This window comes from Leopardus geoffroyi, chromosome D3 (assembly GCF_018350155.1).
Source record: "Leopardus geoffroyi isolate Oge1 chromosome D3, O.geoffroyi_Oge1_pat1.0, whole genome shotgun sequence".
NCBI classification, from domain to species: domain Eukaryota; kingdom Metazoa; phylum Chordata; class Mammalia; order Carnivora; family Felidae; genus Leopardus; species Leopardus geoffroyi.
Genome location: NC_059339.1, coordinates 40,354,977 through 40,367,856, shown reverse-complemented (window position 1 = coordinate 40,367,856; position 12,880 = coordinate 40,354,977). Strand labels below are relative to the sequence as shown.

General features: G+C 45.6%; 1 protein-coding gene across 12 annotated transcripts in view; it reads right to left on the bottom strand.

Annotated features, from left to right (window-relative positions):
* The window catches only part of DLGAP1 (DLG associated protein 1), a 902,804-nt gene that overhangs the window by 12,911 nt on the left and 877,013 nt on the right, over nt 1-12,880 (bottom strand). The window lies entirely within an intron of this gene.

Genomic DNA, 12,880 nt, shown 5'->3' with positions numbered 1-12,880 from the left:
CTAGGTGAAAGTATAAATCGACTTGGACAAAAACACATGCTCATCACACATATTTCTTAGAAATAACGGAGTTTTCCATCACAGCACTGGAGCTTACCAAGAGGCAAATAGGTTTTTCTTCCCTCCCGCCTTTTATTGCAAGGATAAGTTTCAAGTGTTTTTCAGTATAGTTATGGATTTATTTGTGTCAGCAATCATGGTCTGCGAGCTCGTTTTTCTAATCCAACTCCAAACACAAGAAAAGCAATCCTGACTTGAAGGGGCGCTCTCTTGGCACTCACCATCTCCTATCCATAACCTTCATTATTTTTCCGGAGCTCAGCCACGGGGACTGTCAGGAAAGCGCCATGGCCAGTTGAAAGATTTTCTAAGGAATGAACATTTTCAGCCTGTTGCCTAGGGAACGCCAGCACCGTTCCAGCTTTTCCACTCCACAGACCAATTTTATTGTTAATATAGGTTTAATTCCCTATGCACTGTGCTGAAAATCTCCTTTGCAAGCTACTTCTTGTCTTCCGTGCAGACTAAGGCGAGAACCTTTCAACTGAGGGCATGCTGAGACGGGCAGAACCGCTCTGCACAGAGCTGTCCTGAGGTCTGCATTGTCCCAAGGCCCTCCCTCCACCCGGTGGGGACCGGGGGGCACAGCTGCACTGCTGGAGCTCTGCCACCAGGCAGTTCTCAACATGCCCTCCCTGTCGGGGAGGAAGGGGAGAAGGCGCCCTGCTCCCCCTTCCTGGCCCCCGCATAGACAGGGAGACTCCTCAGAAGGGCACTTGCTCCGTGGTGAAATCTGCATCTCTGCGGGGAGGTGGAGTAAAGGATCGAAGCAGTGTGAGTGCCGCGGTTTTGCTGTGGATTTACAAAGCCTGAGACCCAGGGTGGAATGAGGTCTCTCTTTCTTGACCTCAGTCCCCACAAGGTCTGAGAAGAAGACAAAAGAAAAAAAAAAAACTTTATTGTGACAGGGTTTTCTAGTAACTTTCTTCTCTGTTTAAATCTTCCAGGCTAGGGGCACCTGGGTGGGTCAGTCGGTTGAGCACGTGACTTCCACAAGGTCATGATCTCAAGGTTCCTGAATTTGAGCCCTGCATCAGATTCTGTGGCGACTGTATTGAGACTGCTTGGGATTCTCTCTTCTCCTCTCTGCCCCTCCCCTGTTTGCACTCTCTCTCAAAATATTAAAACCAAACCAAATCAAACAAAAACCTGCCAGGCTAGACCATGGTTTATGATGCACACTATACTTAAGTATTATTCAAATATTCTGGCATTCCCACACACGGAACTCAGGGCATTTATGAACTCTCTGTCACCAGTCCCACCGAACAGCCCAGGTGCAGAAATCGCCTCCTCAGTGACAGCCAGGGGCTCCCCTTGATGGCCATAAGGTAGCAATTCCTCAGGCCTGTTTACTCTTTTCCAGTCTTGCTTATGTGAGGCCCTTCTCCTTTTCTCCACACCCCTGAAGCAGAAAGGAAGAAGCATGTGGAGACACAGAGCATCACAGTTGCTAAGGGTCCGGCCCTGAGCTGACTGAGGGTTTTGGCCCCAATACTTACCAACCCCTACCCTGGACAGGTCATTCAATCTCTGTTCTCTCCTATGTAAAGTAAGGTTAATGGTATCTATTTGTAGGGTTGTTGTGAAGGTTAAAAGCAATAATACACAGGAAACGCTTGGGACAGTGTCTGATATGTAGCAAACATATCAGCAAACAAACAAGTGTTTGTTATCACCTAGGGCCAGGATACTACCATTCCTCTCTGGTTATGCCACCTGTGGGCCCCACACTTGCTCTGCCCAGAAGAGAAGAGGAAAAAAACAAAGTCTGGATTATTCAAAGGAAATCAGACATCCTTGGTTGCCTGGGACAGGTATGTGCTTTGGATCACCTGTCCCAGATCTGAGACAGTTCTGAGGAGGCATTTCCTAAGTGAACATGTGGCTTAGGCAAACTCTAAGGTCCCTGGAAACATCTCTGAATTATGTTGCTGATGGGTACGGCTGTGACACCAGCAAATCCTTAGAATGAATCCTGGAAGCTTAGAACTTGTACTGAGGGGTCTCCAATTTGTTGGCTTGTATGGCAGAGCCCCTGGGAACCGTCATAGAACCCCCAGCTATTCTGATATGCCTCAAAACTTTGAGCTAATGTTTCTCCATTACACCTGAAAACCTGAGTGTATAATAGATTACTATAGTGAGAGCAGCTGAGTAAGACAGTGATTCTCAGATGAGAAGAAAGCACGGCTCCAAACAATCTTTCAGGCAACACCCACCCACGTAGGAGCCAATCAGATGGCTGTCTTCTTGAAAACAGAACAAGGGACATCCTCAGCATGGTCTGGCAAGAGCTGTAGATTTGGAGCAAAAGTTGGATTGTAGATTTGGGATGAAGTTGTGGCCCTTCTGTTTTCCAGCTTTTTGCCATCATGTTCCTTGAGTGGAAATTCCCTACTGGCTCCAGGATTGTTTGCATTTCCAGTGTCTGAGTGATAATCTTTCCTGGGCCCAGGAAAAGGAGGTGCTGATGTGGGCTTTGGGAGAAGCCATTCAACAGGAGGGCTTGGGTCAAGCAGATGAAATTCCTACTTCCTTGCCCTCCACGCTTTTGTTTCTAGAGAACTAAAAACTCACTTTAATTTCTTTTTTTTTTTAAGTTTAATTACTTTGAGAGAGAGAGAGAGTGACTGGGGAGGGGCAGAGAGAGAGAGAGAGAGAGAGAGAGAGAATCCCAAGCAGGCTCCACACTGCCACCATGGAGCCCAAAGTGCAGCTCGAACTCACAAACCGCATGATCATGACCTGAGCTGAAATCCACATTGAGACGCTCAGCTGACTAAGTCACCCAGGCATCCCAAAACTCACTTTAATTTTGAAGAAAAAAGCTCTAACGGAGTTTGTTCTGTTTTTCCATTAGACATTCACTCAGTGTGGCGATAACTCTCTTCTCCTAAAGGTAAATTTCATATTTGTTCTGTAGTCTTTGAGGAAGAAAAAAGCTAATGAAGCAGATGTGCTCCTGGGATTGCATTTAGTTGGCTCCCTTCACACTCTGGCCCATACACCTTTTCCAGATTGTTCAACACAGATGTAGTCAATAGTTTTTATTACCCATCACCCTTCATTGAATGCATCTTCCAGAATAATGCGTCTCTACTGTATTCCTGCTGGCATGCCACTTAATGAAGATTTATACCATCTATTTGTATTCTGTGTATATATATACATACATATACATATATTTAATGTTTATTTATTTTTGAGAGAGAGAGAGAGCAAGCAGGGAGGGGAGAGAGAGAGAGGGAGACACAATCCGAAGCAGGCTGCAGGCTCTGAGTTTTCCACGCAGAGCCTGATGCAGGGCTCAAACTCACAAACCATGAGATCATGACCTGAGCCGAAGTTGGATGTTTAACCGACTAAGCTACCCAGGTGTCCCTGTGTAATATTTAATCATATTATGGGCCCTGTTTTGCGGTGCTACTCTTTGTATGTGGGTAAGTCTGGTCTCCCTAGGTGTCTTATAAAACCCCTGGTAATTAGTTTTTAAGATTCCTTTCTCCTTTTCCTTTCCTCCCCAGCTGGTAGTCTGTTCCTCAGTGGAAGTACAAAATAACAACCCAAGACACTGGTGAACTAAATTCCTTCCATTTCAGAGGTGGGCACCTCCATACTAACTCCCCCACTCATAATCTAGAAACTTCTCATCCTGCAGTAGATGGCTATGGGGAATCATAACAGAGAGCACAGGCCTGGGTTAGTTCATCACATAAAGCCAGGAAGATCTTTTGGTAAGTTATCACTGTTTGGTTTTTGCACAGATCTGTTTATTTATATTATTATCTTGTATTTATCTCTTTTTAAAGTTTATTTATTTATTTTGAGAAAGAGAGAAAGCACTAGCAGGGAAGGGACAGACAGAGAGGGGGAGAGAGAAAATCCTAACCATGCTTCATGCTCAGCGCAGAGCCCAATGTGGGGCTTGAACCCACGACAGCAAGATCACAACCTGAGCCGCTATCAAGAGTCAGAAACTTAACCAAATGAACCACCCAGGCGTCCCAATTACCTTGTATTTCAAAGCACTTTCACACGTGCATCAAACCGGATCCTTTCAGGACCCTGTGAGACAGGGCAGATATCATCATTTCATTTGAGAAAATTTGGGCTCAAATTATGAAGAGCCTTCCCCGGCGGCCCTATAGTGCCTGGGACTCTGTCTTCTCCCTCCCCATCCCTTGTGCTGTGTTGAAAACTGGGTCTGAATCTACTTAAATGAAGCCATGTGAGGGTGATTTCTTTCCTTTATCAACACTTCCTAGCTAGGACCACTGGACTGGGGGGGGGGGTGCTGTAGTTAGCTGATAGAAGAATCTGAGGCAGTTCGGCAAACTCCATCCCTGCCCACACTGAGATGGGAGAGCAAAGCACATGCACACGAATTGTTGCACAAAGACATTTCAGCTGTGAAAAGAATGGAGGAACTGGGATCACTTGAAAGGGATGCTAGTGGGCGTAAGGTTGAAGTCTGGGTTTTCCTTTTAAAGATGATACATCAGAATAAGAAGCAGAGAAAGACTATTTTGGGTGTGAGATGGGTCTCTTATGAGAACTCTAATTTTAAATCTAGCTATATGCAAACAAAAGCCCAGACGTTAGGGAAGAGCACACCTCCTTCCTCCCACTGACCCCCATGGGGGATGATTTTTATTTGGGAATAAGGAGGTGATATACAAGGCACAGGGCTGAAGAGGATGACAATTTACTTTTTTAATTTAATTTTTAAAGTAATCTCTACACCCAACGCAGGGCTCGAACTCACAACCCCGAGATCCAGAGTCATGTGCTCTGCCGACTGAGCCAGCCAGGCTCCCTAAGAATAATTTCTTTCAATCTTGCAAGTGGGTCCATGGTAAAGCTGCAAGCGTGCTGACCACAGTGTAAAACAAAGACCCTTTCCCTTGGGGCTATGCGGGACTTTTACCTGAGTCGGGATCAGTATCTCATATCCATAAGCATGGCTGTCTCTCCCTTTTTCTGCCATTGTGGGGCGTGCGGTTGACTGCTCCTCCCCACGTCTTCTCCCAAGACTTTCAGGGTCCAGCAATTCCCGGGCCAAGAAAGAAAAGTGGAACCATCCCAGTCCCTCAGTGGATTCGGACAAAAACTGGTCATAAAATCAGATACAACTGCAACAGGAGACACTGGAGAAGAATCAAGCCGGGTCTATCAGGATTCACACATGAGACAGTACCCATACTTAAGCTGCATCGAGGTCACCAGCATCACCACTATCTGGACAGTTGGACATGCATTAAGGGGAAAGTGATTTTCTATGTTTCTACACTAGTAGGTGGCCTCAGTAAGATGAGAGACCTTCCATTTGAAAAAAGAAGTCCTTAAGCATAATTAACATATATATCTTTTAATATTCCAAGAAGAACTAAGTCTCTAGAATGGAATAGGCAGAGGCAGTGGTTTCCCTGTTTCTGATTCTTACCTACTACGCCCAACTCCACAATCGTCAGGTGCCCACATCAGGCATCAGAAACAGAGAGGGATAGACATATTTCTATACCCTCAATGGATGGTGAAGCTTGCTACTCCCATCCAGTGGACATGCTGGGTCAAACGCTCCCCCAGCCCTGCCACCTACACCGTAATTCACCTAATATACTCCTTTTCCAGTCTAACTTTTCTCTCTGCATAAGATACTGGAAAGAGCATAGGTGTGGAATTCAGGAATGCCACTTGCCAGTGGTTGATGTTGGGAGACTTTATTGTACTCTCAGACTCTGTTTTCTTTATCTGCCAAATAATCATTATACTATCTTCACGGGATTGCTGATTATTTAATGAAATAACAGACAAAAATGGTTAGAAGGTAGTAGACATTCTTTAGTTTCTGGGCATTTACCTGGGAAACTAAAAGGTGTCATGCGCCAAAACAGGGAATTACTTCTCCTGCTAATCTTCATACTCCAACCTTTCTTGAATGTCTTTATTTATTTATTTGTTTATTTATTTATTTGTTTATTTGGTGGATTTCATTCAGGCAGATTTAGGCAGGGGTCAATAATTTCTTTGGTCTCTATGTATAAGGAAGTCATAACAATTATTCAGGGGCCCAGGTTTTCTGGCAGAGTCTGGCAGAGTTCTCCCACCTCTAAGAGCTGGAACAGTGGCCAACTGGTTGCTGGGAGACAGAGATACAGAGAGGAGACAGAACCCTAGCCAGTGCTGGACACCCACACCACCCAGCTGGAGCCTTGTGCAGGAAGCAAACTCATGGCAAAATGAAGGGTCAGAGCCCTCCTCATGAGAAGCAGCTTCTCTTGCAAAACAAGGTCCATTTTCAGGTGCAGAGCAGGCCAGGTAAGTCCTGCTAGCCTGGAGAGCTATATTCCCATCTTGTGTTCCAGTGTTTAGTCCTGTGGCTCGGTGCCACTATGAACCCACAATTTTCAAACTCAGCTGATTTCATTGCTGTTCCTTAGTCCTCTGAGATGATCTCTGCTCCCTCCCTCTCCGACTCTCCCTTTCTGACTCTTGCTCACTTGCAACTCAACCCTGCCTCCTCGTCTTCAGCGATAACTGTGCCTCCTATGAGATGAAGAAAGCTGAATCACGCAGGAATATTCTTCACGTTCTGCCTCTCCTAATACTGGTCTAGTCCCCTAAACCTCTAAAGAGTGTGAGGGTTCTACATGATGGGCAAGCAGCAGACCTTTCTGGCTAGTTGGATAACAAAAGAGATGCCAGGTGCCAGGAGAAAATTACTTACATTCATTCCTAACGTCCCCTCTCCATGACTGTTAGCCGCTCCCACCAAAAAGACTTTCCTACATTCACTCCTCCCATCTGATTTGCCTGATTCCCTTCTGGCTGCTCTGAGAACGTGCTCCATAAGTCTGTCCCAGTCTCTGTGACCTATGCCTCTCTGTGCTATAGCACAACCAGGGATGCCCGTGAGTGTCCTCCAGTCTCTCCCCCCCTAAGGGGGGAAACTCCTCCCCAATCTCACGATCCCCTCCAGCTAATATAAAATTCCTCTTCTTCCTTGTCCTGGACTGCATTGTGTGCTCCCAACATTCAAATGTTGAAGTCCTAACTCCTTATTCTTCTGGGTATCTCTTCATTTGGCCCAAAGGCTCCCACATGCAGTCTTTGGCTCTGACGCTGCATTCCTTGTTCCTTAGGGCTCTCCCTCTTTACCTTGTAGATGCTGAACACAAAATTCAGTCCTGAGCCCTCTTCCCTGATCCCCCTTGAATGGGCTCATCATTCTCATGGTTTCAGCTATTTTGGAAATTTGTTTATGTGTCCCAAATTTATAACTCCAGTGTATATCAGCCCCCCATATCTAAGTATCCACTCAATGCCTCTTGTCTCCCCAAATCCATGTTTCCCTCAGGGTTCCCTAGTTGATTATCATCAGGGCTACAAGGCCATCCACAGTGTGGATGCCAGTCTTGGAGGTCTGGTTTCATTAGGGGAACTAGAGGGGCTTTTCCATGGCTCCCTATCATCCATGGGGTAAGCAGGTAACTTTCTTCAGTGGGCTTGCAGGCATGGCCCACCTGTTCAGCCTTACCTCTGCCCACCCTTTCAGTGCTCTGGGTCACCAACTGCCCAAATTCAAAAGCTGTCTCTCTTCTCGAAGCCCTTGCTCAAGCTAAACACCAAGCTGAGGATGCCTTCTATGCTAGCCCTTCCCCCCCAACCTCCACCCTGCTCAGGTGTACCTCCTCCAGAAAGCCCTATCTCCTTTCCCCTCTCGCTCCCCACTGCTCCTCAGATTCCCATGCAGAGAGCTGTCTCTGCCCTTCCCACATTCTTTCCAGCATGATCTATTTATATGTCTGACTCTCTAACCAGACCTCAAGCCTTTCTTTTTTTCTTTAAATGTTTTATTTATTTTTGAGAGAGCACAAGTGGGTGAGGGGCAGAGAGAGACGGGGACAGAGGATCTGACAGCAGCATGTTCAACTGACTGAGCCACCCAGGCACCCCCAGACCTCAAGCCCTTCAAATGGCACGGACTGTGCCCATGTAATTCTTGGTGTCCTGTTCAAGGAATAAGTTTTGAAACTAATAGACTCGTCTACAAAGTCTTTGTTAACTAGAAAAACAAATTAGCTGCAACATTCCAGACCTTACACATTCTGATTCTTTAAGGTTTTGACCATGTCTGGCATCACTTGTTAAGTTACAGTCCTGACTAATTAATTAGCTAATATAGTCTTAGCTGGGCTATTATTCCTTTTGGGTTTCTGTTTACAACACTATTTGGGCCGATTTAGGCTGGAAGAGCCAAGCCATCTGGAATAAGATGAATGTGTCTGTGGATGAATTAAACTCCTTATCCTCAACTTCTGACTTCTTTTCACTCACCTGGCTTCTCCCCCACCCCCAACGTTGTAGATTTTAGGGATGAAGAGGGAAAAGGAATTTGTAAAAAGTGGATCCACCCACTTACTTGAAATTTATGTGGCTTTGTCACACCAAATCTGTGTGATTTCAAGTTGGGATTATTCATGTAGAGACATTCTTATTTACAAATGTGTCCTCCCTGAAAAGAATTTCTCCAACCAATTGCCCAGCTGCTTCTCAAACACATTTGTGATCCAGACCTGCTGTCAACAAAAGGTCTCCATAGAAAACATGGATCTGTTTCATTCCTGGCTGACAGTGCTTGCTCGGCATTTTACAAGAATGCTTCTTTTTTTTTTTTTTTTAAAGGAGCCAAAACTCAGGGAATAATGAATAGAGAATTCTCAAGTAGAAATAGTCTCATAAGGGGCGCCTGGGTGGTGCAGTCGGTTAAGCGTCCGACTTCAGCCAGGTCACGATCTCGCGGTCCGTGAGTTCGAGCCCCGCGTCGGGCTCTGGGCTGATGGCTCAGAGCCTGGAGCCTGTTTCCGATTCTGTGTCTCCCTCTCTCTCTGCCCCTCCCCCGTTCATGCTCTGTCTCTCTCTGTCCCCCCAAAAAATAAATAAACGTTGAAAAAAAAAAAAAAAAGAAATAGTCTCATAAGCTAAAAGCTTCCAAAGGGTTAAAACATGGAAGAAAATATTGCTTTGTTTGTACAGAGCAAGTTTTCAAAAGCTCAGCTAACTTTATTTTTTTTCTCCCAGTTCATAATCCAAGAGTCTTACTCGTAAACGATGGTTATACTTCAACCCATATCTCGATTTACAACAGCCATGAAATAATAGCAGTATACACATCCCACAGAAAAATATAGTTCTTGAGCCTTTGAAAACGGAATAGAATGAAATTATAAAACGTTTCTCTTGGTAACACAGAAGAAAAGAACTGAATGCTGTGTTTGAAGTCCATTGCAATTATATCCCACATGAATAGTTGTTGTTAGAGAAAACCATCAGAGATCTTGCCTCAGTCCCTCTCTGGAATCCCTGCTTCTCTGCAGCACAGAGGCAGTCTGGAATGATGGAATCCCACTGGCCTAGAGAACAGAAGATCATTGCAGGTCACACACTCCACCTCTCCATGCCTCAGCACCCTCCTCAGCCCTGAGACCACTCCCAGTGCAACACACCCACAAAAGGATGCTCTGTAATGTCCTTCTGGCACCCAAACCTTCTTCTTTGTGCCCAGTGCTGTGCAGAGCAAACTGAACTGAGCATTCCAGAAGGTTAAACATAAGGCACATTATACACGATTTCCTTTTCATTACTGCCACTTCCTCTGCGGTCACTAATTTCAGGGTGGCCAGACCTTAAAAAAGAGACTATGCAGGGTGTGTGTGTGTGTGTGTGTGTGTGTGTGTGCACATATGTGCTCGCACATGCATATATGTGTATGGGTGTGTGGGGGGGATCCTGGGGCAAGGGGGGAATTTTTGAAGGTCACTTCAAAAGTAAGATGAGAATAAAATAGAAAGGAGCTAGAATACACCCACCTCATCCTGCTTAGAAATACATAAGGCTTGAGGCAGATGAGTTGCAGAAATCAGAGAGAGAGCTTCTCTGTTTGCCACCCACAGGCTGCCGGGACACAACACAGGCACCTGGGCAGAGTAACCCTGGTGATGGCACCGATAGACGGTCACAACGATGACTGTGCACAGCTTCCGTAACTCAACCTGAAACCAGGCAAACCCCTTTTCAGGTTTCATTTCCAGCCCCGCATTTGCTGCCAAGGCTCACAAGCCTTCTGGGGGACCCAAGGCCAAGTTTCACTAACTTGGATGCTGTTACCAGGCAAAATTAAAGTGGAATTAATCTGCCTCCTGCACACGCTCTAGGTTTATCAGTTTATTTCAGATAAAGCCTGAAAATTCCACATATAAGTTGTCCACAATTCAGGAGGCAAAGATAGATTTCCAAGTACAATCAACCAGTATTTCATCGTAGGGCCGCTGAAACCCGAGCCTCTGTTTTTAACCCACATTGCTAGACTGCATTCCTAGTCGGGAGCGTTTGGTTCCATCTGGCCATTTCATTCCCGGTCAGATAATACCAGACGTATCTATGTAACATACAAGCCACTGTCAAATAGCACTGAGCCATCTCCCCGAGACAGCTGTTCCACACAAGGGCTTCATTGTCTGAGAAAAGCTTGTATCATTTTACTTCAAGAGCTGGGGGAACAAGCATTCTGTCAGCTGCCAGGGCTTGGAGGAAACCTCACTCACTGCAGATTTTCATTACTTTGTTACCAAGCCCCAAACCCCACAATCGGCTGTTAGGGATGAACATTGGAAACAGGAATGAAAGTCCTCACTCTGCTTTCATTTTATCAGGGAACATAATAGCTCCACACACCCAGAGAATTTATAGTTATGCTTTTCAAAGATAACAGGACACTACCAGGCAACCACAAATGCCTTTTCTCATGCCGTCCTTAGTCGTGCGCGTTTAACCGCTTCAGGTAAACCAGGAAAGTGCTTTCCAGTCCTGGAATGCCAAAAACAACGTCCCTAGGAAGCAGCTGTCAGACTCAGGATAATGGCATCATAAAATAATTGAGAACTGAAAAAGTATTTAAAATCGGATGGTTCCTTTCTTTTTTTAACTCTCTAATCAAGAAACATTACTGCAACTATGCCACCCTGCATCTATACCTCCCGTTCCCATTGAGTGAGAAGGTTCTGTTTCCAACTTCTTTTTTATCCCCCAGGAACGCCGTGTATTTTACATTTAAACAAAATGTAACAAAAATACCTTGTATTCTTATGAGCCTGATGACTGTGCATGTGATGATAGGTAGCTTATTCCAGTACCTTCAGCTGCTGTAGGCTTTTTTTGGAAGGGAGGGTGGGATTTTTTGTGTGTGATAAAAGATACATCAGACCTACCATTTCAACCATTCTCTCCCTCCCACTTTCTCCCTTCCTTCCTTCCTTCCTTCCTTCTTTCCTCCTCCCCTTCCTCTCCTTCCTTCCTTCCTTCTTTCCTTCCTTCCTTCCTTCTTTCCTTCCTTCCTTCCTTCCTTCCTTCCACACACAAGCAAGGGAGGAGCAGAGAGATAGAGGGAGAAAGAGAATCCCAAGCAGGCTCCACGCCCAGCGCCAAGCCCCATGCAGGGCCCGGAGCCATGACCATGAGATCATGACCTAAATCGAGAGTCAGATGCTCAACTGACTGAGCCACCCAGGCGCCCCTGAACCATTTTTAAGTGTACAGTTCAGAGGCATTAAGTATATTCACCAAACATTTTTGAGTATTTAAGAATTGGGATCATTCCAGTGCCTCAGAAAATAAATTAAGCAAGTATGGTCCGAATCTTCCTTTCTCTCACTCTATCCTACTTACACTTCCATGATGATTTTGAAGACTACATATCCTGGAAGGGATTTGTCAGAGAGCCACCTTCGTCATGTACCCTGAATGTACCGCCTTGTACGGGACCCAAAGAACACATAAGGTGGCTTGGCCAAGCGACAGATATATCTGGGCTTGACTCATTTGTCAAAGCTATTTTTCTGGGTGTACACAGATTTTTTTTTAAAGCTGGTTACTCAGAAATTGGCTGTGCCTACCAGACAGGCTTGGCCTCTCTTCCTCACCGAGCCTCTTATAAAAAAAGAAAAGGTTAAATTAGAGAATGAGTAAAACAAAGGCTCTCCGCAGCTCCAGTCCCAGTTATCAGAACAGAATTGTGGTTGCCAAGGAGCGAGGGACAGATATGTATGGAGAGCTTTAGAGGACAGCACTGAGTGACACACAAGAGTATCATTATCTTGTCAAATGTTATTCATGTTGTATCTGTTCCATCAGACACTTCTGTGTTCTGTGACCTTGGACAAGATACTGCCAGAGAGCTGTTTTGAGGGCAAATAAAACACCTGTCAGTGTCCAGCCCATTGCCCCGGGTATTGTAAGGACAAGATGAATATTCTTTCATGTGCTTCTGTTCTCCCTTCTTCCCATGGTGGGTGGCTATGGCTGTCTGGTCAGACCCTCACTGATTTGGATTTGCCTCCTTTGGAATTGGCGACTCTTTGACCTGGGCATGTGGAGTTACCTCTGCACTATTCAGAATTCTGGAATGCTGGTGAATTGAAGCTCCTGGGCCTGAAAGATAAAGCTTGCAAGTGCTTGTCGAATGGAATCACATCCCAAGAACTGGACAGGACATACAGGATTCCTCCAGATCATTCTGCTGACCGACACAGAATGGTGTCTACCATTTCTTTCTTTTTTTTTGTTTTTTTTAACGTTTATTTATTTTTGAGACAGAGAGAGATCGAGCATAAACGGGGGAGGGGCGGAGAGAGAGGGAGACACAGAATCGGAAGCAGGCTCCAGGCTCCAAGCCATCAGCCCAGAGCTTGACGCGGGGCTCGAACTCACGGACTGTGAGATGGTGACCTGAGTTGAAGTCGGACGCTCAACTGACTGAGCC